Source organism: Strix uralensis, chromosome 3 (genome assembly GCF_047716275.1).
Source record: "Strix uralensis isolate ZFMK-TIS-50842 chromosome 3, bStrUra1, whole genome shotgun sequence".
Taxonomy (NCBI): Eukaryota; Metazoa; Chordata; class Aves; order Strigiformes; family Strigidae; genus Strix; species Strix uralensis.
This window is the reverse complement of record NC_133974.1, coordinates 52,410,666-52,438,597: the sequence shown is the minus strand read 5'-3', so window position 1 is coordinate 52,438,597 and position 27,932 is coordinate 52,410,666. Positions and strand designations below refer to the sequence as shown.

Genomic DNA, 27,932 nt, shown 5'->3' with positions numbered 1-27,932 from the left:
GGAAATTACTAGCATGAACAGTAGGCAGTTCCAGAATCATGTGTGGCAGTTACGTTCCAAAAGAAGTTTGCTCAGGCTTGCAACTGAGTCTTAAAAATTCTACCACCAAGTTAAATGAAACCTTGAGTGCTGTTGTCTGCAATAATAGTCATATTTCTGGATATTGCTAAGTTGCCATTATAACACATAATTTATGTGGGCATCTCAGGAAACAATTTTTAAAGTATTAAAGCTTTTTGGAATGAACCAGATTTAGCAAAATAAAATGCGGTCTTGAAATCTACGAAGATGATGTACAAAATAAGTTCTTTAATCACAGTTTGTTCTACCCTTATATGTCAGTTGACACATTCAAATGAAATCTTGTCTTTCTTTCAATAAACTTGCGGTTTTTACAAAGAATACGTAATTCTTCCAGTAAAATGCAGCTTAATATTTGCTTGTTTGCCAGTGTAGTTGGTTTTTTCCCTTGGTAGCTATTAGAAAATTTCAAAGTGGAAAGTCAGACTCTAAACTTTGTCATACTCTTTTACGATTACAGATCATGGATACAGCAGTTTTGTCACAAGATGAAAACGTTGGGTTTAAGGGCCTCTTATGCTATCACAACCACTTTCTAACATAGGTGGACTGTGGGTGGGGATGGGATGGGGAGATTTCAGAGTTCTTTTCCCAAGCCTGCTGCAATAGGTCTTTGCGAAGAAAATCGATGACTACTAAAAGAATGAAAGTAAGAAGTGAGTAAAAACTTGCAGCTAAAAAAACTGACAGCTCTCCCCTTCCACCTGAAAGGCTGAAAAAAGAACACAGACTAGTCAGTCATGCTTTGAACCCATTTATTTGACAGTTGGTTTTATTTTCAAATAGTGTTTTATCAACTTAATTTCTGTCTCTCCTTTGAGAAGTGCTAAACCTGACAAATGATGAGAAGGGGAGTATGACCACCAATTTGTCCTACTTACATCAAGAAGACAACAGTTTTGAAAACATGAGGAAACTCCTGTTGTGGTCAGTCTTTCATGTGTGCAAAACAGAAAGACTTTTGGTTCTTTTCAGCATGGAATGAGAGTGATTATGTTCATAGTTGTGTGTGATCACAACCTGATGTGATGGAGCTGCAAGACATATGGATGAGTGGTATCAATAGATGGCATTATCTGTGAAGGCATAGAACTTAATCACCAAGGTAAGATGGGTGAAGCAGTGCAGCAAGAAACCGTAAAGAGTTAGATGGAATTGAAAAAAAAGAAGTATTTGTGATTTTTCAAATACCTCTGAGTTTGAGGGGCACTGGAGGCTTCTGTGTTATTTTTTCCTTTAGGAAAATTCACTTTAAAACCTGCCCATTTTTCTCTTATATTATTTAAAGCCCTGACCCTTTTGAAATTGGTAGTAATATTCTCAAGGTTTTCTTTAATGATGTAAATGTTGATAGAGACCTTTATATATATATATATATACACACACACACATGCATTGTATACACTGGGAAGAGTTGAAGTTAATGGGAGAGTGGAGGGGGATTAAAGGATAGAAGATGTACTAGGAGGAGGAAATGAATCTGGGAGCTGGAAAAGGGAAAAAAGAAAATAAATTTTGCGTGCAGATAATTTAGTAAAAAGTAAAAGGTGAAGGAGCTTTGAAAGAAAGATCTAACATGCTGATATGTACATTTGAGAAGTAGAGAACAGCAGTAAGGGAAAGCAAAATAACCTGGGAAACAAAATCCTGTATACGAATATAATTGGTGGAAAATGTGACTGAAAACAGAAAGTGAAGGGAGAAAAGCAAGCAGAGAAAGATAACAAAAATACTAAGCATGCAGAGGATCAAAGTGCATATCCATCCTAAATCAGGGGCTCATTTAAGAAAAGAAAAACGCCTGAATGTACAAACAGTCTTACAAAAATATGAGGGAGGAGGAGGGATATGGGATGTAAAACTAGGTTAAACTACAACTTGAGGTTAGAAACCTTATGCATATCTGAAAGGCCTGTAGGTATTAGTAGAGCTTCTTTATGGGTCATATTTGTTTTATTCAAAGGAACATCTAGACAGATGATGTAGACAGACTAGTATCTTGTTAGCCATTGTCATTTATCCTATAGAGTATCAGTTAGGTTTTCATCCTGTCTTCTGGCAGAAGCTTTTTTCTTGAAAGATAGCAGCACAAGATTTTGTGGAGCCAGTTATTTAAGTGGGGATATGAGGCTTCAGTGCCTTAGGTTAACAATCTGCACAAGGCCTCAGCAATGTCTGGTTTCAAGAACATTATACAATCTGAAACTTCATGGCTAACTTAGGCTAAAATCATGTTGTATAAAATTCTTGTGCTGTTGACACTGACCTTGAGGCAGAAACCCCATCTCTGTGTCTCTTCTATGTCTGTATTTTGAAAATGTATGGATTTTATAGAGAAAATTCTTGTGGTACCAATTTTGTTAGGCAGCCCCTGCTGATGATCCTTGCATTCATGTCAACCTGCAGTCGTATGGTTTTACCGTAAGTGGGATTTGGAGCTCATCCAAGGTCTTTTTGATTTTGTTTGCTGGATTACGTTTTACTTGGATTAATTTTCTGTTCTTCTTGGACAATTTTACTTGCGTGCTGGGGGTAGAAAGACAGGGGAAGAAATTTCAGGATTTCTGTCTGTGCTGCTTAAAAAAATTGTTAGCAAATTATTACCTAAGTATTCATTGCAGATTTATGCAAAACTTTTCCAAGAATTCTCTTCAAATCTATTTCTGCACTTGTGAAATCAAGAGGGCTTTGCAGTTTGATTTCGACAGAATCAAGCTCCTTATAAAAAGTAGACTGGGCAAGTTAGGTGGCTGGAGGGAATTCCTGAGGTTTTTTTTTCAAGACACAAGTCACCTTTTCCATTTTCATCACAGTATGTTTAGTTTTAAACTAGCAGAACAAGAAAATAAGGCATCTATGTAGGTTTGGAGTTGGACTTTACATATTGGTTGGGCTTTTGTCAGAAATAATTACGATGACTATTCTACACACTTTAACATTCTTTCTGAAATCATAGCTCTAAATAGCCCTTATTCTTCTTAGACTGTTTTTCAGAAGAAAATAATTCTGGCAACTATGTTATTCCAAGCTGGAGACACCCTATGCTATGAATCTGTTAAATTAACTACTTAATTGTAAGTGTGATGTTATCGATGGGGAAGCTTTATTAATGAACTTGGGGATGAGGAAGTTTGGAATAAAATAGGCAATAAGGGTGACAGTTAAAATGAAATGTCAGTTCTGTAAGACAGTAGAAGGAGATTGTTCTAAAATCAAATAAGCAGTTTGCATGCATAAGTTATCAGTAATCTGATTGTCATGTCAAACAGACTTCTGTAATTGTTTATTTTTCTAGAAGAGTGCAATACATAGTTTATACTGAAAAGTTAAAGTAATGTGGGGCAGGTGAGTTTGTTTTGCATGACATTCTTCTCACAAAATAATCCTTTAATATAGCACCAGGATTGGTTTAGTTCAGACCATTCCTTTGTATGTTACATGCTTCAGGTGAAAGGATGCGTTTTATTTTACTGGTAATTCCAAACTTCTTCCTGTTTCATTTTGTATTGAATACACCCACTTTAAGGGGAGGTAGTGCTACACTTCTTAGATAATTATCATGACACTAGGAAAATTAGGTTCGTGTTTTCTGTATCTGCCTCCAGCTATTCTTTTAATCCCTTAGCAGTTTTAAAGTTTTTTCATAAAATAAAACATGACATGATAACTAGGGACCTCGCTTTATCTAGTCCAGACGCCTGCTCAACTCAGAACTATGGCCAGCACTAAGCTAGGCCAGGTACCTTTGGATGAGTCTTGAACACTTGTGAGATTGGAGCTTCCACAGGCTCATCTGTGGCTGGCTCCAGCCCTGCACCACCCTCCTGTGGAGAAATTTTCTCCAGAAGTCTGGTCTGAACCTTCTGAGTTGCGGTTTATGGCCATTCACTTTTAACTGTCTGCTACTACTGAGGAGAGTTTGACTCCCTTGTCTTTGTAACTCCCATCCTGTAGTTGTCATTTGCTGTTATTAAATTGCTCCTGAGTTCTTTTGGCTGAAATGGTCTAGCTCACCCAGTCTTCTTGGAGGATGTGAGTTCTCAGCCCCTTACCAGCTTGGGGGAGCCTCTCCAGTTTCCTGATAGTCTTTCTGAAATGGGAACCCCCAAACCAGTATGCTAGGTATTGCCTTACTAGTACTGAGTTAGAGGGGAATGGCAACTTTTCTTGTTCTGTTTGTTCTTATTTCTGTCTTGTTCTTTTTCTTCCTAATATAGTTCAGTGTGTCATTTGCCTTATTTGTGATGAAAAAGCATTGTTGACTTGTCTTTAACTTGGGGTCCATTGTAACCCTCAGGCCGTTCTTAGCAGGGCTGCCACTCAGCCAGTCAGCCTGTAGTGGTGTGTGGAGCAACTCTATCTCCTAGGGCTACTTCCTGAACTTCACAGTTTCAGGTTACTCGCTCAAGTTTGTCCATGTCTCTCTTTTTACTGTACACAATGAGTTTGGTTGTGGGTTTTGCTTTGTTTTGTTTTTTTACCATGTCAAAACAGGAACAGAGCTAGACGTTTTGTACCACTCTGCTTACAATCTGTGGTACTTTAAAGACAACTTGGGAGTCAAGGCCTCATCAAAGTGAAAAATGGCCCTAAACATCTTGAAGGCTCAGTCCCCAAAGAAGGGCTTTTTTAGATTTTTATCTTAGAAAAAAGGGCCAAATTTCCAAACTCGTAGATTAAAGAGAAAAGGAACATTTATTTTTTAATTTTCATCTTTGTAGTGATGAGAAGTTACTTCTACTGCAGAGCTGTATAGTGGTGTGCCTGAAATTTTTTAGTAGTAGCACTATCAGTGCTTACACAATCACTCTAGCACAGTACTAGTCTGTGTTGGCCTTCAAGGATGTCGTATCAGGAGGGTGTCCATTCATATACTACATGTGTTGAATCTGTTTTATAGATTAATAAATACCTCCTTTTTCAGGATGTAAGTACCAGCACCTTTCAAAGGAGGAAGAATAGACAGGTATTTAAAAAATAATGGTACAGTCACATTATGAATATCTGCAGTAAAACGTGCTTTATGCACACATATTTGAAATACAATTATTGACATACTTTGTTTTGATTAATACAGTTAATATTGGGATTCTTTTTACATAAATAATGAGGTCAAACTAAGCCTCTTACCACTTTTATATTTAAGTATTTCTTTTGAAGATATAATTGAACAGGAAGTGGAAGAATGAGGTTTGACATATTTGTGTGTGAAGGAATTAATGTTTGTTAACCTGTTCATTAAAATTTTAAAAGAAAAAAACGAAAGTTTTTCTGACAAGCTAATCTAATAGTTTATTATTTTAATATTGCAGCTGAAATTAAAAGCATCTGTCATAGTGATGTGGATGAATAAAGATGATGTTCCTCGCTGAGTTGTTATTACATGCTAATGTTCATCTAGTAATAACATAGTTAACAGCAAATAATTTGAATAGTGAGGGCACAGAAAGTTAATCAGACAGAAATGAGGAATGCAAGAGTTATTTCTATCTGGAAAATAGATACTAAGATGTACATGAATATAACTTTCCTGGGATTCTGATGGTTTTGTTAGTTTTACCAATTAAGACTTCAAGATTAAGAGCTAAAGTGCTCATATTCAGTAGACACACGACAAATGCTGGTAGTAGCAATGCATCCCTCCTGCCCACACACCAAATGCTATTACTTGCTTTCAGTTCATAATTAACATAGTTGCTTTAAGGATGTGAAAGGAAGCTGAATGTTCCTTGTCTTCTTCAAAGTCAAAGGTTATTTTCCACCTTTGACAGCACTTTATTTTACGTTTTAAATTGAAGGTGTTCAGATATGGGTGGTCTCTTGCATTCTGAAAAACTGTCTTTCTGAATTTGTAGTGCATGTATATTGGAAGGCAGAGGCCTGTTGTGATTTCTCTGCACTTCTACTTGAAATCCACATTCAATTTTTGGTCTCTGTGTGCTTTGGTACAGTAGTAGCATATTGTGACTGAAAGACTTGTAAGTGTGGTGCTTCTGGTTTCTGGGCAGGGGCCATTTTTGACTGATACTAAGAGTGGGTTTTGTTCAGTTGTTTTTCTCAGCTAGAAATGTAGTGTCCAAGTGTGTAAAAGTCTCAGAACAACATGCTGAATTCCCAGTACGCTAGTAGATCTCAAGAGGGCCACAGGTGGAGTTACTTATCCATTTTATGTTTGTCTTGCCTATTAATTTGCCACAAGCTGGCTGATTTAGGCAAAATTGTAATCCCTGTGTAGGTATCATGACAATTCAGACAATAGTGAATCTCGAAATAGATTGTAGGACATGGCATTCTCTGTATTTCCTAATTTTTACTGCAGGGCAAACAAATACGTATTCTTTTGCTCACAATTAGTACACCTGCTGAAGTGCAGGACCCTTCCTCAATACCATTGCTCTGTGACAAGAGCGTTATTATAACTGTATTTTTTCAGTCAGAAGAGCAGTAGGAGGAATAATGCATTTAAATATACCAAATCGTATTTAATGTGTTGCTTAGCAGCCAAAGCAAATTATGGAAATCTCTGAGACAGATCAAATATTGCTGTAGTAAAGAGATTTCAGATCAGCTTGTCCATTTTTGTTCTTATTTAATATTACACCAAAGTTCAGAGTTTGGGAGAGGGAGGTGTCTTTTCCCTGTTACTGATGTTCTTGTTAGCCAAAATAATTTTGATGAAACCTGAAAGGGCATCAGGAGAAAAACAAAAGTGAGTATTAAAATAAAAAAGGGAATGGGGGAAGAAAAGAGGCAAAGAAAGAAAAACAGCTCTGCCTTTTGAAATCTCACCAGATGAGCACTTTAGTCAGGTACATAGATGAGAAAATGTAACATATCCCTAGTGTGGATGTTTAGGGAATTCCCTGGATGCCAATTTAATTTACAGGGTCTTTTTCACCATTTAAATTCAAGCATATGGAAAATACACTAATCTGCTATTTTGAAGGTACGGGAGATTCAGTTTCACATTGTGCATAGGGAAAGCTGTGTTATATGTGAAATCTTAATAATTTGGTCTTAATTTAGTTTTACTGTGTGTTATTGGATACAAAGGACAGTAATTACCACAGCAAAAGCAAACAAAAGCTTTGAGCATATACAATTCTTTCAGTGTTTTTCTGTCTCTAATATTTTGTGCAGGGAGGAATTGCTATGAATTGACGTTTGGGGGTTGGGGATGTGGAACATAAAATCTATTTAAAGATAAAAGTACCTCCAGATTGATTTAGGATACAGATATAAATACACACAGAATAATTTTTTTTTTTTTTTTTTTTTAAATAGAGACTTTAATATACAAGTAAGCATTAAGGTATATGCAAAGAGAGCCAAACTGGTCTGGGTTGACGGAGGAGCAGACTGAGCTGAGCAGAGGATGTTCATATGTGACTAATGCGAGATCCTCTGAGGGACTGGTATATAACACCAAAGCACATGCAGTGGAGAAGGGCAGAGATTGCAGAGATTGGGAAATACTTTTGTTTGTTTGTTTGTTTTTTTGCAGTGCAGTCTGATGGCCTCTCCTGTGCTTCATGATCCCAAGCAGCAGGCAGTGCTGGTAGGGCTAATCGGGCCAGCCCATGGCATCAGAATTTGGGGTCTTGGAGCATGAAGGAAGCAGTTGCTGCAGTGCGTGAGGGCTGGGCACTGTGATGGGAGGTGTGTGTGCATGCATGAATTGAGGAAATTCCTAAGCTTAAAGCATGAAAATGGACTAATTTTGAGTCAGTGTTTTGTGATCGCAAACCCATTGCTGTCATGAATTAGTCTTCATAGAAACTTAAAACCCTTTGGAAAGAAAAATCCTTTTGGTTGCAAGCTTGATGTCACTTATCTGTTTTTTACCCACCATGCAGGTCACAGTCTGTTTTCTTTGATTGTCGGTAAGGAAATTGAAGCTGAAGTTCTCAGGCTATGACCACATGTGTGATTTTTGACTTTTACCTCCTCTAACTCTTGGGGCTTTTTTTCTTTAAATTTCTTTTGGTATAAAGATAGTGTTCACCCTTCTTTTAGGGTTTCTCTTTCTGGTTTAAATGCATAATCGTTATATGTGGGCAGCATCTATTTGAGGGTAGCTTTTGATGCATAAGCAACTGCTGCAGAGAGATACTGGATATTTATGGAAGGTTTGTTGTTTTGGTTTTTTTTTTTTTTTTTTTTTAAATGAGTAGAATATTTCTTATCCTAACATAGAGAAGGAAATATATGCTTTTCAGAATAAGATATAGAAAAATGTTGGCAACTTATATATCACAAATACTTATTTTACAAAAAAACCACAAACACTACAGCCAGAATGTTTAGTTTCTTCTTTACTGTGAAATATTTCTGCAGTTTGTATAGTCTTTCAAGAATTCTGTTTATGCAGCATCTTTTGTTTAAAGGTATTTATATACTTGAAGGCTTATTTGGATTTAGTAAAACATGTGAGAAACATGGGAACTATCTGTTTTGTTTCATACCGAAAAGCTAAAGGGATGGAGAATCTTTGTGGACTGCTTAAAATTAACACAGTGTGAGAAGTTTGGAAGAAGAGCCAACTCCCCAGACTATTTATGCCCTAATCTCAAAATTATTATTTTTCTTTTTTGGGCATTCAGAATGTCATTTCAAATTTTAATTTTAGACAGTTGCAAAATTCCCGGTTACAGAACAGTGCTGACATAAACATCATATTTCTCAAAAGATGCTTGGATATGAAGGCTGAAATTTGACAACCTAGTTTAGTTGTAATTGAGGGAGGGGGCTGTTATTGTGTTGTGTTTGCGGGGTGTTTTGGTTTGTTTTTTTTCCTGACAGAAACAGGTTCTATTATTATAGTCTACAGTTTCAATGGCAAAAAAAGACTGAAAAGCATTCAGGGAGCATGACTTTGGTGTTTCACCGATGAAATTCAAAGATGATGTTACCAGTCAACAGTGGGCATCTGATGGACAGTTTGCTTACTGACAGAAGCCTTAAGGGAGGTAGTCTACAAATGAACAATGAAATTGCCAGAAGTGATCTCCTTCTGTAAGGTAATGCAGCTTTTAGTTTGAATTGTTAAGACAAATTCCTTTAGCTGTACAGGATCTCTGTTTTTCTCAAAACTTACCATAGGAGGCTTTTCTCCAGGTCTTCTGTATGAGCCATATAGCTTCAACTATAGGGGGTGTTTCTCACAGGCAGCATCTTGTTACATGCTCACTTTCAGGACACACTTGATCTGTATATTTCTGACAGGACAGTGTTTAGCACATGTGCAATACAGCAAAAGCACCAACATAGATCCCTGCTTGTGTCTATTGGAAAAGCAGCATCCAGAAGGGGCACCACAACAATTTACGTAGTATGCTCCCAACCATATTCTTTCCTGAGGACCGTCAAAAATATGCTGATGACAAGTTAGGCAGCTACAGTCTGTTTCCGTCATGTTGTCTCTTCTGGAGTCTCTGTCATAGGACTGAATGTGCATTTCTTACATGGAGGGAGTGAAAGACAAGTGTCAGTAAGGAGCAAACTGCAGCTAGAGATATTTTGGTTCATCTGCAGTCCCTTTCCCTCTACTATGTTTGAAAGGTCCTAAATAAAGAGCATGGACTTCATGTCAGGTGAATTGGGATGGTAGGTTCCATGTGTATCTTGAATTATGTCATTCAGGAAACGGTGGTGTTCCAAGGAGGCTGAAAGTATTCTGGTGATCATGGTTTTCTCTCAGTGTTTGGATCTAACCAACCATATCCTAGATTTGTTGAGTTGAAAATGGTTGGCAGGAACAATGTTGAATCTTGTTTTCTAGCCTGTGATCTTGTGGTCAGGGCAGAGACTTGGGATTTGTGACATTTTTGTGTGCACGTGCTGATATTTGGAATATAAACTTGTGAGGAATCGTTTTATCTTGATTTGCACTGAAATGCATTTGAAGATTGCATCACTTTGCAGGATTGGATCATTAATCTTTATTGCTAAGTTTCTTTGTTTATGATCTTGAATAGCATCTATATCCCTGATGCTGATAGAGTGAATTTGTCTGCCTGTCTGCATTTAGATTCTTAGAGTAATAAATTCTAAGCAAGCAGAAGATACCATGGTGGTTGATGTCATTCAGAGCTGCAAAGCCGTGGTTGTAGCAAATATGCAAAATTGTGTAGTTTGTACAGAGAGCTCTTGTGCATACAGGACAAAAAATTGCACACATTTTGTGTGTTTTGTGAGCTCAGATATTTTTTTTTTTTCCCCCCGTAATGCATAACTGAAGTTACTTGAAATTACCAAAGATAGGTCTCTCTGCGTAAATTCATTGTAACTGCTTTTCAGGAATGTGAAAAATTTACTGAAGACTTTCTGTGGAATTACAAAGAATGCACTACACTTGCTTGGGACTATGCACTGTTAACAGTAGTCATTCAGTGAGCATTAGGTTAACATTATGATGCCATTAGAAGTCTCTGAGTATTGTGGTAAATTAAGATTTTAATTTCCATTCTAATGTCAAAAGTTTCTGGAAATTTGGTGAAAAATTTTGGCAGATTTGTTTTTTCTTGTGTAATCATTTAGATGCTTTTTAAATTTTTTAAATTTATTTTAACACTTGGATATAAATAAGAATGCTACAATCACATTCAGGTGTCTTCAAACAACAGTTTTCCAGCATTTTTGGTACTCTGCTGTGAGAAATTCCTGTGTACATTTAGATTAGGAAGAGCATCATATTATGATAGATCATATTATATCACAGAATAGTTGAGGTTGGAAGGGACCTCTAGAAATCATCTGGTCCAACCCCCCTGCTCAAGCAGGGCCACCTACAGATAGTTGCCCAGGACCATGACCATTTTGAATATCTCCAAGGATGGAGACTCCACCACCTCTCTGGGCAACCTGTGCCAGTGCTCGGTCACCCTCACAGTGAAAAAGTGTTTCCTGATGTTCAGAGGGAACCTCCTGTGTTTCAGTTTGTGCCCATTGGCTCTGGTCCTGTCACTGGGCACCACTGAGAAGAGCCCAGCTCCCTCCTCTCTGCACCCTCCCTTCGGGTATCCATATACATCTATAAGATCCCCTTGAGCCTTCTCTTCTCTAGGCTGTGAACAGTCCCAGCTCTCTCGGCCCTTCCTCATATGTGAGGTGCTCTGCATTTCTTCTTTGTTGAACTTCATGACATTCCATAATCTGTTCTTTAATCTTGTATGTCTAATATAATCTTTGTCTACAAAATCTTGTGTATTCCTATCTTTTTTCCATCCAGATTTTCAGTGTGTAAATGGAGATGACTTTCTGAATGCATTTATGCTCTTTAATTGAGCATTCTCAAAATTGAAGGAGGAAAAAATTGTTCTTTCTGCATTGTGGCTGTATTTCTGTTACAGTTGTGAAAAAAGCTAATGTAGATGCATTACAAGGGACTCAGAAAGCATAAGTAGAAGTTTGAAAGTTGTAAGTACAGTTATAACATGGGTACAGATTTTGAACTTTTATCTTTAAGTAAATGAAAAGAGAGAAATCAAGCCTAAAAAGAGCCCAGCATCTTAATGTATCATTTTATTGAAAGTTATTATGAGTTCTTTAAGTTAATATTTTATATTTATTTTACATCTTTTTTTTAAATGGCAGTCTTAAAAAATTGGCAGTAATGGCTGCCCTTTTTACAGAGCAGACCACTTAATGCTTTTTATTGTTATATGTCCTTTTAAATTTTAATGAATTATTATTGGTGTGTGTATAAAGAACACTTATTGAAAAGGGTGCTTACTAGAAAGGGATGGTTCCTGAAAGGGAAAAAATGTGAGAAATTAAAACAAATACATCATTTTAAGGAAACAATTCCACAGGGGTTTTTTTTTTTTTTACAAAAATGCAGATAAAGAGTTTTTAACCATTCTCAGTGAGAACCAGTAAAAGCTGTTAATATAGTCTCTAAATATATTGTATTGACTAAAATGCTGTAGTACAGTTACAGGGAAAGCACTGAATTTAATAATACTGCCTGATCATATACTAAAAACTGAAACTTTTAAAAAGCGTTCTTAATAACATTTAACCAGTTGCTGTGTTCCTATTGGGTATATGCATTACTGTAGGCATACTGAGCTTTGCAAAAATGTAAGAATCAAGTATATTTTAATTTAACAAAGCACTTGATGCCTGAATGTTTTATCTTCAGAAAGAAAATAGCTCCAAAGTAAGGTTTTTTTCTAAAAATATATAAAATAAAGGTATATGTGTGTCTGATGTCTGAGTTGGTTTTTCTGTATTTTTTCCTGGGCAGTGAGGAGAATAGGGAGGGACAGAGAAATACAAACTGTGCTCCAAAACCAAGTAGCTTCCCAGAAGTGTCTCTGTTCTTTCAACTCCTTCCAACTGAGGAAATTTTAATTTAAGAACCTTGCCTTTTCCTACCGAACAAGACCGTCGAGGTATTTGGAGTCAATAGTGCTAGAGACTTTAAAGATTAAAGTCACTATCTTTAACTGGATCAGGGAAATAATTGGTGGATTTGTAGAGAGAACAAAAGCTATATTATGATTCCCTCACAATAAAATTTACGTAGAGAGAGATGCAGTTCTGTTAGTTCCTGTCTTTTGGGCTAGTGCCAACTGTACATGTAAACAGAGAAACCACCAGAGTATGTTTACACATCTGTCCAGCAGGCTGTAACAATTTATTAAAGAATAAACACTAGGAAAAAAAATCCAGAGATCATGTGATTTCTTTAATACAATATAAAAAAATATTTCTGTTTTGTACTCAAGCATATGGTAAAGTACCTGTGACTTCTAATGATGCTTATCATTAGCATTTTATTTAATGGATGGAAAGAAATCACAATCATAAAGCTCAGCCAAATGCCTCGGTGTTAGTCCTTAATATTTTATATTTGTTTCTCCACTGTGATTCATACACACTTCAATATGTCTGCTTCTAAAGATCATGAAAAAATGTTTGATGGTCGTAACAAAATATATAAAACCAGGAGGAGCTGCTGATACACCAGGTGGTTGTGCTGCTGTTCAGTGGGACCTGGACAAGCTGACAGGAACCTCATGAAGTTCCACAACAGGAAGTGCAAAGTCCTGCACCTGAGGAACAACCCTAGGCACCAGTACATGCTGGGGGCAGATGGGCTGGAAAACAGCTTGGCAGAAGAGGTCCTGGGGGTGCTGGCTGAACATGAGCCAGCAAGGTGCTGTTGCAGCAAAGACAGACAACAGTGTCTGGAGCTGCATTAGGCAGAGGGTCACCAGTGAGTCAAGGGAGGTCATCAAACCCTTCTCAACACTATCAAGACTGCATCTGGAGTGCTGGGTCTAGTGGGTTGCCCAGTACAGAAGAGACATGGACATACTGGAGTGAAAGGCTACACAAATGATTAAAGAACTGGAGCATCTGTAACACAGGGAGAGTCTCAGCGAGCTGGGGTTGTTTAGCCTAGAGGAGAGAAGGCTTGGGAGAATCTCATCAATGTGTATAAATGCCTGACAGAAGGAAGTAAGGAAGATTGAGCCAGGCTCTTCTCAATGGTGCCCAGTGACATTACAAAAGGCAATGGGCACAAATGGACCCACTTTCTGTGGGCCTGGTAAAACACTGGAACAGGTTGTCCAGACATTGTGGACTTCCTATCTGTGGAGATACTCAAAACATGTCTGGACAAGGCCTGGAGCAACCGCTTTGAGAAGGGGATTGGCCTAGATGGTCTTCAGAGGTCCTTTTGAACTGCACTGATTCTGTGGTTTATTGGCCAAAGTTCTTCTGACTTGCTTTTACAACTTCAAACCCCTGGACTTTTTTAAACTTTCTGGAAACATTCTAGGAGGATAGTGCAGCACTGGAACAGGTTGCTCAGAGAGATTATAGTCTTCATCCTTTCAGACCTCTAGATGATGATGAATCAAAGCCAAGGCTGCCCTTGTTTAACACTGGCAGTAATCCTTATTTGAGTGGGAGGTTGGCCTAGATGACTTCCAACAAATGTGTCTGTGATTGTGTCTCCCTGTGAATTTTAGATCTATGTGTTCATCAGACGTGATTTAAAAAGTGAGTAAGGATTTTTGCTAATCACCTTGAATAGGATCAGTATGATGAATTGATCCAAGCAAGTTAACCTCCTGTAGCTGCGGTTCTTTGAGGGGCTGTCATTATGCACGCAGCGACCTACCTTCTATCCTTGCTGTTTGGAATTTCTGCAGCTGAGGATTCCTGCCACTTCACATGCACAAAGAACAACTTCACCTGTTGTACCTGCAGGTGTCATAACATAGAAACAGTGCAACAAAAGAGTGTCTGATTAACAAGAAGCCCAATTGTACCAGGGTGCCAGCAATGAAAGCTCTGTGGTCAACACATCTGAGTAACTATGTTTGCTTCTACATCGGTAACTGTTTTCTGTTTATGAAACAGGTGTAAGATTATGCAACAAAAGTACCTAAGTTCCACTGCTCTCTCTTTTTATCGGCAATAACATGGAGAGGTTGTCGTTGGGGTAAGGATAGTTTGCCTCTATGCTCATCCATTTTGATGATTCTCCACAATAAATGAACTGTATTGAATAATCAAATCCCTTCATATTAGCTAACTAGCTTTCAGATAAAGTGAAAGCTGATGTCACATTGGCTACAGTATTAGATAATGGTAAATTTTCATGCATACCTATGCTAGTTACAGCATGTGGGCTTGCTTTGATTGTTTTTAACGCTGATTATCAAATGAAAGACTGTCCTCAATGTTCTGTTCTGTATTTCCTCCTCCTCCTCCCTTAGGAAATGGGTGGAAGGTGGGGGAAAGGAAGGAGGAGTGAGATAACACTGCAAATCGTGTTGCAGCACATTATCTTCTGGAATGGCAGGTGGTCTGAGGTTGCATGCATCTTTGAGAGATGTTTTCAGAAGTTGATACAAGCATAACTTCATTGACTGCATGGTTTTACTTCACTGAGTGATCTAGTTGCGTAGTTGTGCACACGCTTGCACGTAGGTCTGAATTTATTTGTTCTGTAATAAGTGTGTTGTATCAGTGTATATGGTTTTGAAGTAGATGTAAAAAAATGTTTTTCACATTTACAGCTAGTTATAGCTAAGTGTACTTTAGTTTCAGACAGTGGCTTGATTAGAAATTTGAAAAGCAGGGTTTGTATGTGTTAGCAGGTATTCCTCTAAATATAGTAAATACTTCTATTGGCCCACTTTCTGTATTTTATGCAATTGCAGTAACAGTTATTAAAATACCTTTGAAATACCATAGATTTTGTAGAATTCTGTCAGGTTATGTAAATTCAAGACTTACTTCCCCCCCCCCCTTTCTTTAGTTTCTTTGCAAAGAATTTAGTAGGTACTCATCTTTTTATTTCCACCAACAAAAAAGGCATCATAAAATATATTCACTACAATAAAGATGAACATTTAAATATGAAAAGTACTTTAGTAAATGCGACATTAGGCAGTTTACATTGTGAGAGTGTTAAGGTTGTCAGGCTAGTTTAAACAGATACAGGATGTGGGAAAACATTGAGTGGTTTAGAAAGTTAAGATCTATGTGTATATACACAGAAAATGTTGCCAGTAGGAAAACAACAGGTATCTTTAAAAAAATGATCCCATTTTTCTCTCCACTTTCTGTATTAGTCTTAATGTTGGCTGCAGAAGCTCTGACACCAGATCACAGACCTAAGCCTCTTTTCTGTTCCTTTGGCACTCTGGTGAGGTAATGCATTCTCTTCACCCAGCAACGTGTAGCTTTTTGGTGACTGGAAGAAGGAACAGTCAGAGATCCAAGCTGCCAAAACAGAATTGAAATGCAGAGGAGAGACAGTTACTCAACTGAAAAAAAAAAAAATAAAGGAGAGAATACATGAAGAAACAAGATGAAGAGAGGAGTGGGTATAAGGATACAGACAAAGGAAAATTAAATAATTTTATCTCAGATTTGTCATTCTCAAGACAGATGAACACAAGCTGTTGGACTTAATCACCAACAAATAACACCCCTCTTTCCTCCTCGTTGTCTGTCCCCATGAAATGTGTCTCTGCTACTTCTCATTCTAACCATGGGTTACATGACTCTTTAAGAATGAAAATAAAAACCAAAAGGAAACATCCTGAACTGTTGTTTAAAAAGATTGTAAATACATTCTCTCCCTTTTGATAATATCAAATAAAAATGTTAGATACTGGTTTGACATCATCTGCGGCCATAAAGAAAGGAAACTTACCAACTATGCTTGAAAACATAGTTTATTGTCTAGTAAAAGTGGTTTCACTTTCATGTTCATTAAATATAGTAATGGAGGAGTCAGGAGACGAAATTAACTTTTAAATCATTGTTGTCTGAGTTATTTTGAAAATCAGCAAATTAGTTGCATAGTTGAGGACCTGAAGTGGGCAAAATTGCATGTACAAGGAAACTATTGTTTTGAGTTGCACAAAGCACTTCAGTTGCATTTTATGCAACAGTAGAATTGGAAGGCGGAGGAAGAGTAGGACTTACATACTTTAGCACAACAAAATGTGAATAGTTGTATGTAATTTACATGCAGATATGGGTTTTTTTTAGGAGTTTTTCAAAACAGACACAAATATGGAAACTAAGAACTTTTGTAGTGCCCCTGTACTGACAAGGTTTAAGGTTTTTAAGGGGGGGTAACCTGCTATGAAAAAGCTGAACTGCGTAGTCCAAAGACGATAGTTGTGTTTCTGATTTTTATGCTCACAAAATAGTAGAAACAATTAATGAAATACCATGCTGTTCAGCCTGAATTAGTTATTTAATTCTAGGTGAATGGCTGGATTTTTATTTGATTGAAAATCCTTAGAGAAGCATAATGATTTGAAGTACATGGATTTTTATTTACAGAGGGCTGTTTTATTTGTGGGTTGGTTTTGTTTTTCTTTCAGTTCTGATTTTCAATGTGCTCAAAAACTGGAAGAAGAAGGGAGAGATGAGCAGTTGGGAGCTATGCGTAGTAGGAAGAAGATGGCATTGTTCCCTGTAAGAAATACCCATGATTTGGTTTGGACCACTTGTGGAAAAGACAGCATGCTTCTGTTTGATCTTTTGGAGCTTTTATAAAATTATGTATAGAAATGTACAGACTCACTGAGGCATAATGGAGTAAAGAAGTGAGGATGGTCCATTAAGCAGCTCCCCAGCCCCCACCCATACAGTATTTTAGTGGAAAAAAAACCCAAAACCAAACCCAAACCCAGATTTCAGACTGAACATGTGATCTAATTATATGTTCTGGCTATTCTGTGATTTTTGACTACAGCCTATCACTGTGTATTCAAGTGATCATTAAAATGACCCCAGTTGATACAATTCACAGTTGCAGGATTGTATCTTTTGACTTTTTAACTTTTCTAAGTTAATTCTGTTAGAACTGAACAGCCTTTCCCTTAGTTTCTACAGCAAAGTTTGAATGGACTGGGATTTTTCAGCTTGGAAAAAGACATTCAAATGCTTGAAGAATGTGAATGAGAAGCTGCTTTCTGAGGTAGGCTATTGTACGCTGTAATGAAATTATGATGCAGATGTTTTAAAACAAGGGAGTAGATTTTCTCATAATGGTTAAGTTTTGCCATTAATTGTTTCTGGATGTGTATGCTGACAGTATGGTTTGTCCTAAGCCTCAGGAAAATTATTAGATAGATAACCCCGGTAGGAATCACTAATATGGATACAATTTATGATTTAGGGAGTACCTAAATTGCCAGTGGTGAAAAGTTGCTAAACTGTGTAATGAAGTGTGTTTTCACTTGCACTGTTCTTAGATGGTTTCCCTAGGTATTCATAAGTAGCCACTCTCAGAAATAGCATGCTGAGCTGGGTATTTTGAGAGTGTATGACTGTTTTTCTGTAAAAGGCCTTAAAATAACGGAAAGAAACATTCTGCACAATAGATAGTGATATTAAAAAGCTTGGAAAAAACCCAGAACAAACCAAGCAAAAAACCCACAACCAAACAATTTTTTTTTTAAAAAAAGGAAAGTAACCAACCTGCCTGTGGTGGCTTGTCATAATTGTGATAAAATACAGCAAAAATGCAAACTACTCGTCCTGCAGCTAGAAGGTAAAAATTAGATACAGAGGGAGAACTAGTGTTACCTAGGAACTGTGGACCCCTGAATATAATATTCCTCACTCTCCTTTTTTTAAAACCAAAACAAAACCATTGTAACTAATGCCTTGTATGTTCAAAATAAGGACTGTGTCTGTCTTGACCACAGTATTAATTCTTTTTTAATTCCTTCTGCCTTTAACCAGTTTATATATTTTGGTCTTATTCCTACAAATTATTCTGAGTGAGTAGAACTACAACAGCATTCTTTTTAGATCAGTTAGTAGTATTGGGATTTCCACAGGCTTTTGGGATAGGGAGTCCGTGATCTCTCACTTCTAATTGAGAGGCTTCCTTTCAGACATTGTAGTAGAGTATGAGGTTTTATTTTAATATGACAGTTGGGATCTCATGCATTCTTTTTCTTTTATATTTAAATAATACCTGAGTTAGCTATCTGAGGTCTTTAGCTCTCCATTGCTAAAAGGATAGCAGGAAGGAAAAAGTAGGTAATCATCTACAAAGGTGCCAAAAGCAAACTTTAGCATTTGTTCTCTGGAATACATATCTCATATTTTTATGTGACGTGGTAAATGTATCTTATTTCATGGAGTGGGTTGTAAAAAATTGTACATTATACAATTTTGTTTCATGATGATTTTCATCATGAATTTATCTTAACAGAATTGAACTGATAACATTGTCCTAGACCAGTTTGGGGTCTGTATTGCAACACTGAATAACTGCGTTTACATAGTGACTTCAAAGAACGCACATACATCCTTCGTATCTTTTATTCTTTGCATGGTATCTCCTATGGCAAGCTTATTATTCTAACTGAATTTTTTTGTAAGTAGTTTTATATCTACTAATTTAACTATGACATTTTAAACTTTTTTAGAAAAACCTGTATATCTCTTTGGCTTTTTAAAAAATATGATCTAATCATTTTACATGCTTTTAATCTGTCTGCTTGGCAGGACTACAGTCATCTCATAACACTAAGGACTATGTAGGTATTTATGACTACAATTCTGGTGTGTATGCCATTTTTTTTAGTTTTGTTTAGCAGAATTGGCATCTAGGCTATGAAAGACTCTGTGAGCCTACTCTCCAAGTTATGCCAGTAAGTACTAGTGTCTTACAAAAATTTTAACTAAGCGTGTGTATCAGTAACAAAAGAGTAATTGGGGTGTGACATTGATGCTGGTGCCTTGTGAAGGGAGTAACTTTCAGACAGAAGGAAACATTACTTTTCCCAAGCCTTTTCCTTTCAGGAAGTTTTAGAAACAGTAGTATTTCCTTTTCTTCACAAATTCCTATCTTTGTTTGCTTTTAAGATTACTTAAATACAACTAAATTCTTTAGGGCTGGCTTGTAATGGTATTTTATCTTGGTAACATCACACAAGGAAAGGATGAAATGGCCTCTTATAAATATTATGGACTACATGGAAGAAGAAGAATTAAGCATGTATCTTTTTCTGTTGGTTCATCTGTCTATTAAGGTAGGATGACTGTGATCTTTCTATATCAGTTTTCAGAATCCACATTTTAAGATACTGTTTCCCAAGCTGTTTTTTGTGGGTTTTTTGTGGTTTGGGTTTTTTTTGGGGTTTTTTTTTTTTTTTTTAATGTTGAGTGTATAACTGACAATGGAAAGCACAATCTAAAACTTTAGCTCTGTGTTGGACTGTGTACAGCTCTCAAGAACTGAACGTACTGTAAGAGTCCCTGTTCTTGAAGAGATTCCTTCCACTGGAGACAGGTTGAAGAGCACCCTGCAAGTCAAGAGTGAGATACATTGTTTGTGCTGAAAAAAACCATTATCATCACTATTTTACTATGTATTCTGGTTTTGGTATTAGTTGATAATATAGGTATATGCCCGAGTCAGAGTGTCTCTAAAACTGTTTCCAAATACATACGTTACCCAGGGTTGGTGGAATGGTTTGATTTAGGATTCTTAATTTGTCTGAAGTGAAGATAAATTCACTTTTTGTTAGCCATGAGATCATCCTGTTTTCTCGGTTGTTCACAGATCTGAACAAATGCTGCTTTCCTAGTCTTAAATTAACTATCCATTCTTTTGCAAACTGTGTCCCTTGGATCTCTCTTCTAGGGAAGAAGAGTTTCATAATTTTGCCTTTCTTTCCTCTTCAGAGTCAGCTGGTGTTTCTTTGCCAGAACTATTGGGAAGGTGGTTCCAGAAAAGGCTCCCAGGATGTTTGTAGAAGGAGCAGCACCGCTTCCTAAATAAATGTTAACTTTATCCATGGAAACAGTATATCAGATGTGAATATTTATTCCTTTTCATTAATCTAGTAGATATACAGTGAATTTTTAAGACAGATTGGTTGAAATGTTCGTTCCATAGTGCTGCTTTCACTGCTAATGCTTATTAAAGAGAAACTGCATTTCTGAAGTGCTTGAAAAGAACTTTCAGATTTTTTTCAGGCAAGAGGATTAAGCCAGATTTATTTTCACAGGGTATGCCTGCGCAAGTCACAAATCAAAAATATTTTCTCTATGCCTTGATCTACACTTGCTTGGTGTTTTGTTTGTTTGTTTCAAACCTACTGCTACCACCAAGAAATGGTGTTAATAGATGGAGTGATGAAAGTGAATGATAGAAGCTGTTTTTACTTCCTAACAGTAAATAAAGTGCATTGACACTCACCTGTAGAAAACCTTCTAACCACTAATAGAGCTGCACTTTGGGAAGTAAAGTGAAGAACAATTAGCGGTTTGCTTGTTTGGGGGGTGGTTTTGTTCTTTTTATAATTCAAATATAGATATAAAACTCTAGAAGTTTGGATAAGTATACGTGGCAAAAAATTGACCAGCAAGATTCACAAAACTATCTTGTGTATTAAGGACTTCAATTCACAAGCATATTACTATGTTGTGACAAGAAATCTGTCCTTCAGCTGGTTTTGCTTGTGTTGTGTGTATATACTTGCTTCTGTACGCTTATATATATATTCTGTGTTGCAGAACTGTAGCATGCCCTATAGTTGTAATGGAACAGCTTTTATTATTCTGCAGTAATTTATTTTCATAAGCTTTAAAAATTCCTTTATGGTGTAAAGTTGCTTTTGCCTGTTGATAGTAAACTACATTTATTTCTTTTCATGAGGAGGAAGAAGGATGGAAGAAATCTTTTTATATGCAGCTGTACATACAATACATGTACAGTCTTGACTTAAGATAGAAGTAGCCACAGAAACTGTCAGTAGCCACAGAAACTGTCAGAAGCCTTGAAAAGCATATGATTTCGTTGAGATGTGCCTTACAGTGGATAATCCACTATGGCAGGGAGGATTAGAGAATAAGTAAATTAAAAATAAATGGCGCTTTAAAATTTTAGAGACTCTGATTGAGCACAGGTATATAAAAATGTCTATGTTCATCATATGTTAAAAGAGTATTAAAGAAAGCATGGTGCTGAAGAAATTGTTATTGACATTTCCTATCATCACTGCATTACACATATATTTAATTATCATGGCAAATGACAGCTAGTTTTTGAGGTGATAAATAGATTTGTCTCTTATACTTGAAATGTTTCCTGAACTAGAAAATATCATCTTTCCAGACAAAGCATTATTTTTAAGTTAATGTAGAGGAACAGTAATGTTAGGAAAAAGAAAACCACTAATGTTAGGAGAAATACCTGTAAAATATCCCACTTAATTAAATTCACAGAACCAAATGGTGAATTTCCAGAAGCACACAGATATGTGAAGTGCTGCTTAAGAGCTGAAGAGCTGTGCAGAGCCAAGGCAAAATGGAGGAAACAAATCTTACAGGCTGTCTATGGCACTGGCAAAGAATAACAACAGGGAAGGCGGGTATACAGCTATTCACCTCTAAAATTGAGTTTTACCCAGCGTTGAGTTTGCGTGGGATTTAGATTTCCAAGGTTGGAGTGATCTGAATAACTGAAAAATCTAATTAACTATCACCATTGTTTAAAGTTTCTAGTAAAAACTTTTATAAACTTTGAAGACTGTGCTGAGCCCAGGCCTGGAGGTGCAGCCATCAGCACGTTTAGGTGTTGAACTTCCAGCAAAGGCTGTTTAGAAACCATGGGTGGACATCTGTACTACTGCATTCTTACAGAAATGCAAACCAGGAGGAATGAGCTGAGCACATTTGATGCACATAGACAGTAAGGAGTTAAGCCCAAACCACAGCTCTTTTTTCTTTGCCAGATTTCAGAAACATACAGGGTACCAATGCCTGTATCCTGGTGCTTAAGGCACTCTCCTAGAAAGTGAGAAGGATGGATCTGAATAGATGGGGAGTTTCTGCTTAGTGAATCAGTGTTTCCCCTTAGTGCTTTAGTGCCTAGGTTGTTATGTGGGAAATGGGCAATAACATCAATTAATCCAGTTGTCTGGATACAGATAATATGGTTGAGAAAACTAAATGTGGGAAATGTTTAATGTAATTTGAGGTGCTTACGTCAAGTGTACCTTAGGTATCTAAATCCATAAAAGAGGTAAAATTTCAGAAACCTTTTTCTTGCATATTTAGTTTTGGTGGTTGTAGGTATTTCTTTTACTCAGGATACTGACTATTGTGAATACTATTTTTCTGTACCTAAGGCTGTACATACAGTGTATAGACAATGAAGGGGCTTAATGGAGCCTGTGAATTCCATCCCTAGAGCCAGCCACCTAATTTCTTATGCTCTAGCCTTTAGTGTTGAGTCTTATTTTGGATCTGACCCTTGGATACACTTTAACAAGAGCAGTTAAAACTTGTACGGTGAGATCACATTAAGGCACATTTGTTATTTTTAATAGTTCTGTACACAGAGAATAAAAGATTCCATTTTTCAGTTTTACAAAAAATTCCTTTTAAACAGTCTGAAAGCAGCCTTATCTTTGATTCCTGATGAGTATATCTTTAATGGAAAAGAAACACAAGCAATGAAGAAAAAATTTTAAAAGCTTTTCAGTGCACAGTATATTACAAAATGGACAGTGTGTATGTAAAGAAAACTTTCCAGGTCGCACAGAACTGTGCTGCTTGTCATGCTCGTGTTAATGGTATTCACTATTTAGTATATGTAAAAATACTTCTTTATAGTCCGCCAAAACCCTTCTCATAATTTGTTGTCAAATACCTACCTAAACAGGCATAGGCGATACTAATGCCAGTATTTGCATCTGTCTCTCATTTTCTTGTGTCTTGTTGCAAGGCTCTTGGAGGTACCAGTCTTAATCAGTACACAGAAAGTGGAAAGATGTTGATGAAATCTGTAGATGAGACTGTGAAAAGCATCATTAAATAGTGAAAGATCATGATGATATAGAGGAAAGATTGAATAATTCTGAAGACTGAATTGATTAGGGTGAAATGTAGTAGAAAGTGCAAATGTCAAAAAAAGCGATTTTACATTTATCAGTAGAAGAGTGCATGAGAAAACCTGAGAAGCGCTAGCTGACCCAAGTGATAATTGCCAAGCAAAAATGAATCTGAATTCTGTAAAAGGCACATTTGATAATAGGCTGTGTTAGATTAAGTATTTCTGAAATAGATAGAAATAAAATAGTGCCATTTTACAAAGCACTGGAAAGATCTAACGTAAAATTTTGTATTCAGGAATGATATATTATGATTTTAATACATGCAGCTAAGGACTAGGAGAGTGATTTATTTAATGTACACAGTTAAAGTTTAAAGGAGTTGTGCCCCTCCCCCCATGAGAGGGTAAACACTGAAGGAAGAAGAGCTACTTAGACAATGGTTCTAGCAAAAGAATAAATATCTATAAGGTCGGGCATGAATACATTTAGGTTGGAAATTGGAAGGAGTATTGAACCATCCGGAGTTGTGTGGTTCTGAAAGAGCTTTCAATTAAAGTTTTATCTTTTATAGCCCTGTGGTAGATATCAAACAGAACTTGGTTAAAGAAAAATCGTATGATAGGATTGGCCATGTTGGACTTTCTTATGTAAGTCTGGCTGTATGCTTCTGCTTGAGCAACACAGAGAAGCACAATAGAGCCTTGGTCTACAGCTGTGGCTCTGAAGCACTGTAGTGACTGTAGACTGATTAACATCACCCATCTTCTATAAACTCTTCCATCTGAGAGGTTTACTTTAAAGTAAGCTGTCTTTCTGTGTATAACCTGAAGGAAGTTCAAGTTCTGGTTAAAATGTTCCCTTCTGCAGAATGGTATGTCAAGGTTTTCAGTGCCAGTGTAACGGTTTAGGCTTCAGGACTTCTTTTTATTTTTTAAAAACAACCTTTTCTCCTTTGTTGACCACTGGACATTAACTTGGAAAACACAGCCATCCAAAGAACATGTCTCAAGTGGGCTGGGCTTTCATAGCATATAACAGAAATTTTATGTAATGTTGTACTTAATGGTGCAATCCGATGAAACAATAAAGATGAGAAAAATACAGCCATGACATGACAAATGAATGTCCTACAGTAATGTACAGAAAGTATTTAGCAATTATGATTCTGTTAATAAAAGATTAGAATAAATGCACAATGTAGATTAGAAAAATGTAGAATAAATGTCCTTTTTTAAAAAGGAAGTAATGTAAATACCTAAAATACAGAGGAAATATTATTTCAAATAAATTATTATAGATAAACTTTACTATAATAGTAATCTTACCTAGCTTTCATAGGTTCAACAACTAAGTTGCAGGAAGGGTTTGGGCTTCTAAAGATAGGAACCTCCACGTGAGCATGAGTTCAAGGACACTGGAATGCAATTTGAGTGCTTATCTTTTAAATATTTTAAGTTTATGTAAGGTTATTAGATATGACTGTGCCCCCCTTGTCTCAGCCTTTGTAATGTGAGTTGTTTGTTAGTAGTTTGCAAGAAATTTTGTGCCTAAATAGCTAACCAAATAATGAATTCTGCACCAAACTGTCTTGCTCAGTATTCTTACTTCAACAGTAGCCACCAGCAGATGCCTAGAGAAGAGTAAGAATAGGATTAACCCATATGATACTTCCTAATACTCTTGCAGCTTCTGAGCATTTTCAGCTTGAAGGTTTTGTAAGCTTTTGGGGGTTAGTCTGTTTAGGTGCCTGCAGTGAATCTCTCTCACAAGTGATTGTCTGGTTTTTCCTTGACCTCATCATGTGAGCTTCTTGCATTTGGTGTCCCAGGCACAGAGTCCAGGGGGCTGCTGCTCATTGTTTGAAGTCCTACCATGTGTTTGATTGTGAACCTGGCTCCTCCTACCTTTATGTGATATCCATTCATTTGTTTTATTGCAAGAAAACATGAATACTTAATGTCTGTCTAAGGTGTTGCCACTAAAGATTTTGTAGATCTCTGTCATACCAGCTCCCAAACTCACATTTTTTGCAAACAGAAGAGTCCCAATCTATTTGAACATTCCTTGTATGGGGGCAATTCATAACACAGGTTGTTCTTGCCCTCTCAGAACCCTTTCCACTTCTGCTGTGTCCTCTATTGAGAGGAACAGGCAAAAGCTTCATGCAATATTTAAAATATGGAACAAACATAAGTTTATAGAATTCTATAGAATGACCTTTTTGTGGTTTATACTCTTTTCCTTTCCTAATATTTCCTAATTTTCATAATACTTCTTAAATTTGTTAATTTGCTTTTTAGTATGGCCAAGCACTGAGCTGATGCTTTCATGGAATTATCTAGCATAACTCCACTGTTCTGCTCCTTAGTGTTACTGGTCTATACGAGCCTCTTGTTTTATATATGAAGCTAGGATTAGTTTTCCATACACGTATCATTTTACATGAATCTAAATTGAATTTCACCAGCCATTTTATTACCTGATCACTCAGACTGATAAGGTGTTTTTGCTGTTCTTTAAGGCACTTATCCTTACTACCTTGAATAAGTGTGTACCACAGTAGATTTTTCTCACCTCACTGATGTCCTGCCATCCCTTTCTCCTTCTCCCTTGCCATGTTACTTACGGATGTGTTAAACAGGACAGTTCCCAGTACAGCCCCCTGTGCAAGTGTCTTCCCTCCATTGTGAAAGCTGAGTCTGAAAGCCTGTCTTCTGGTTCCTCTATTTTAATTAGTTATTTTTCCATACCACAACCTTTGCTTTTATGTGTTGGCAGCTGTTTCCTGAAAAGCCTTTAGTGAGGAATTTTGTTTAAAGGCTTTAAGTGACTAGGCTGTGTGAGCTCGATTGCCCTTGTGCACAAGGTTGTAACCCCTGCAGAGAATTCAGCAGGTTTGTAAGGCAGATCTTGTCTTTACAGAAACTATATTGGCTCTTCACTGATGGATTGCGTTTAGTGAGATGTCCACTAATTCTGTCCCTTATTATACTTTATATTATCAAATCTCAGGCTTACCCAAATCTATTCCTCAGAACTTTATTGTTTCTCAAGCTTGACATTGCATTTGTCAGCTCCAGTGTTTAGGTACCAAAGGAATTGTAGTAATTTGGCTACTTCATCTTGTATTTCATTAGAACCCGTGGGTGAATACCACGGAGCCTAGGCGATATGTTAATTTGTGTGTTTGTACCATAACTTCTTCCATAGTTACTTTCATTTTAAACTGAACCTCTGCTTTGTGACTTAACGACTTAGTTGTTTAGCCAGCTGATTACGCTTTACCCTGGACCAGCATTTGCTTTGGTGAGTTGTGTACTCTGGCATTGTGCTCCTGGTACGATACCCTTCAGTAATCTATACTTCTGCCTGTAAGGAATCAGTTGTTTTAGGAGCACCTTCTGGCTTGTTTTAAGTCATGCTAATTTTTACATACTTCCACCTTCTGAAGATTAGCACAACTGTGGTGATTTTTCTTGGCATTTGTGCCCATGCAGTGATACTGATTTTAAGTACATTATAGTCAGTGGCACTTTCCCTGTGAGGTCTTGGACTGGCTCTATGCATTCCTCGGTGCAAGGATGTCATGGGTTGTATTTCCTGTTTTATGATGCTAATCATGAAAAAAACTCTGATCTAAAAAAGCCAGTGGGATCTAAAAATGTCATATTTATAATGTTTGTTCCATCTACATCACGTCTAATACAATTGAGTGCTCTGCCTTTTCTACATCGCTGATGTCTGTTAGCAGGTGATGCCTCTGTTCTGATTGGTGTCACTATCATGGTAGCAGGTAGCAAGATGCAGCGAAACTTTTTATTTCTATCTGAAATTTCAGTCCATGCAGCTTGTCTGCTAGTCACTGAAATGATAGTTTGTCACTTAGATTTGACTTTAAACTCTCTTTTTAATGCATAGTTCTGTTGTACACCTAGCACAGTTTACCTTTATCTGTGTATTTTGTGTCTCCAGTCTTCCTTTCACAGTTTCCAATATGTCTGGTATATTAATGTTTTTATTTAGGACAAGAAATTGATCTAAAATGGTCCTTTCTATTTTCAATTCCTGTTCTACTGCTGAAAGGATAAATAATGTATTCTGCATTATTAATGCATCCATAAATATTGAGACAGAGGCATTAATAATTTGATAAAATTCAGCATTTAAAACAGTTTAAAATGTAACTGTATATAAAATGAAAGTTAGAAAAGAAAAAATGGCATGGAAAAGTACAGAATGAAATGTCTTAAGTGCTATGCACTAAAAGTATGAGCTGTAATAGTACATGCTGTTAATGTAGAAATGCTGGTGATGTAGAAATATGCAAATAAGTACTTTTTTCAGTTCTTCTGTTGAAACCCCAGAATAATAAAATGGAACAAAGAGCTGAACAGATCAGCCAGAATAGTAACAATGGAATTATATACTTGACAGAACATTTTTATGTTAAATGTATATCCCTCTCATTTTAAGGGGAAAATAATTTGTTTTGTTCAA

At 36.8% G+C, this 27,932-nt stretch overlaps 1 protein-coding gene across 9 annotated transcripts in view; it reads left to right on the top strand.

Moving 5' to 3' along the window:
- WASF1 (WASP family member 1) overlaps window positions 1-27,932 on the top strand; it is a 102,094-nt gene that overhangs the window by 19,115 nt on the left and 55,047 nt on the right. The window contains exon 1 of one of the 9 annotated variants that reach the window (XM_074862278.1): window positions 7,714-7,740. The exons of 7 other annotated variants lie outside the window; for them this stretch is intronic. The gene's annotated coding sequence lies outside the window, so the exon portion shown is untranslated. Of the gene's footprint in view, window positions 1-7,713; window positions 7,741-19,607; window positions 19,623-27,932 lie in introns of those variants that run through there. One more of the 9 variants, XM_074862277.1, reaches the window with a different exon arrangement.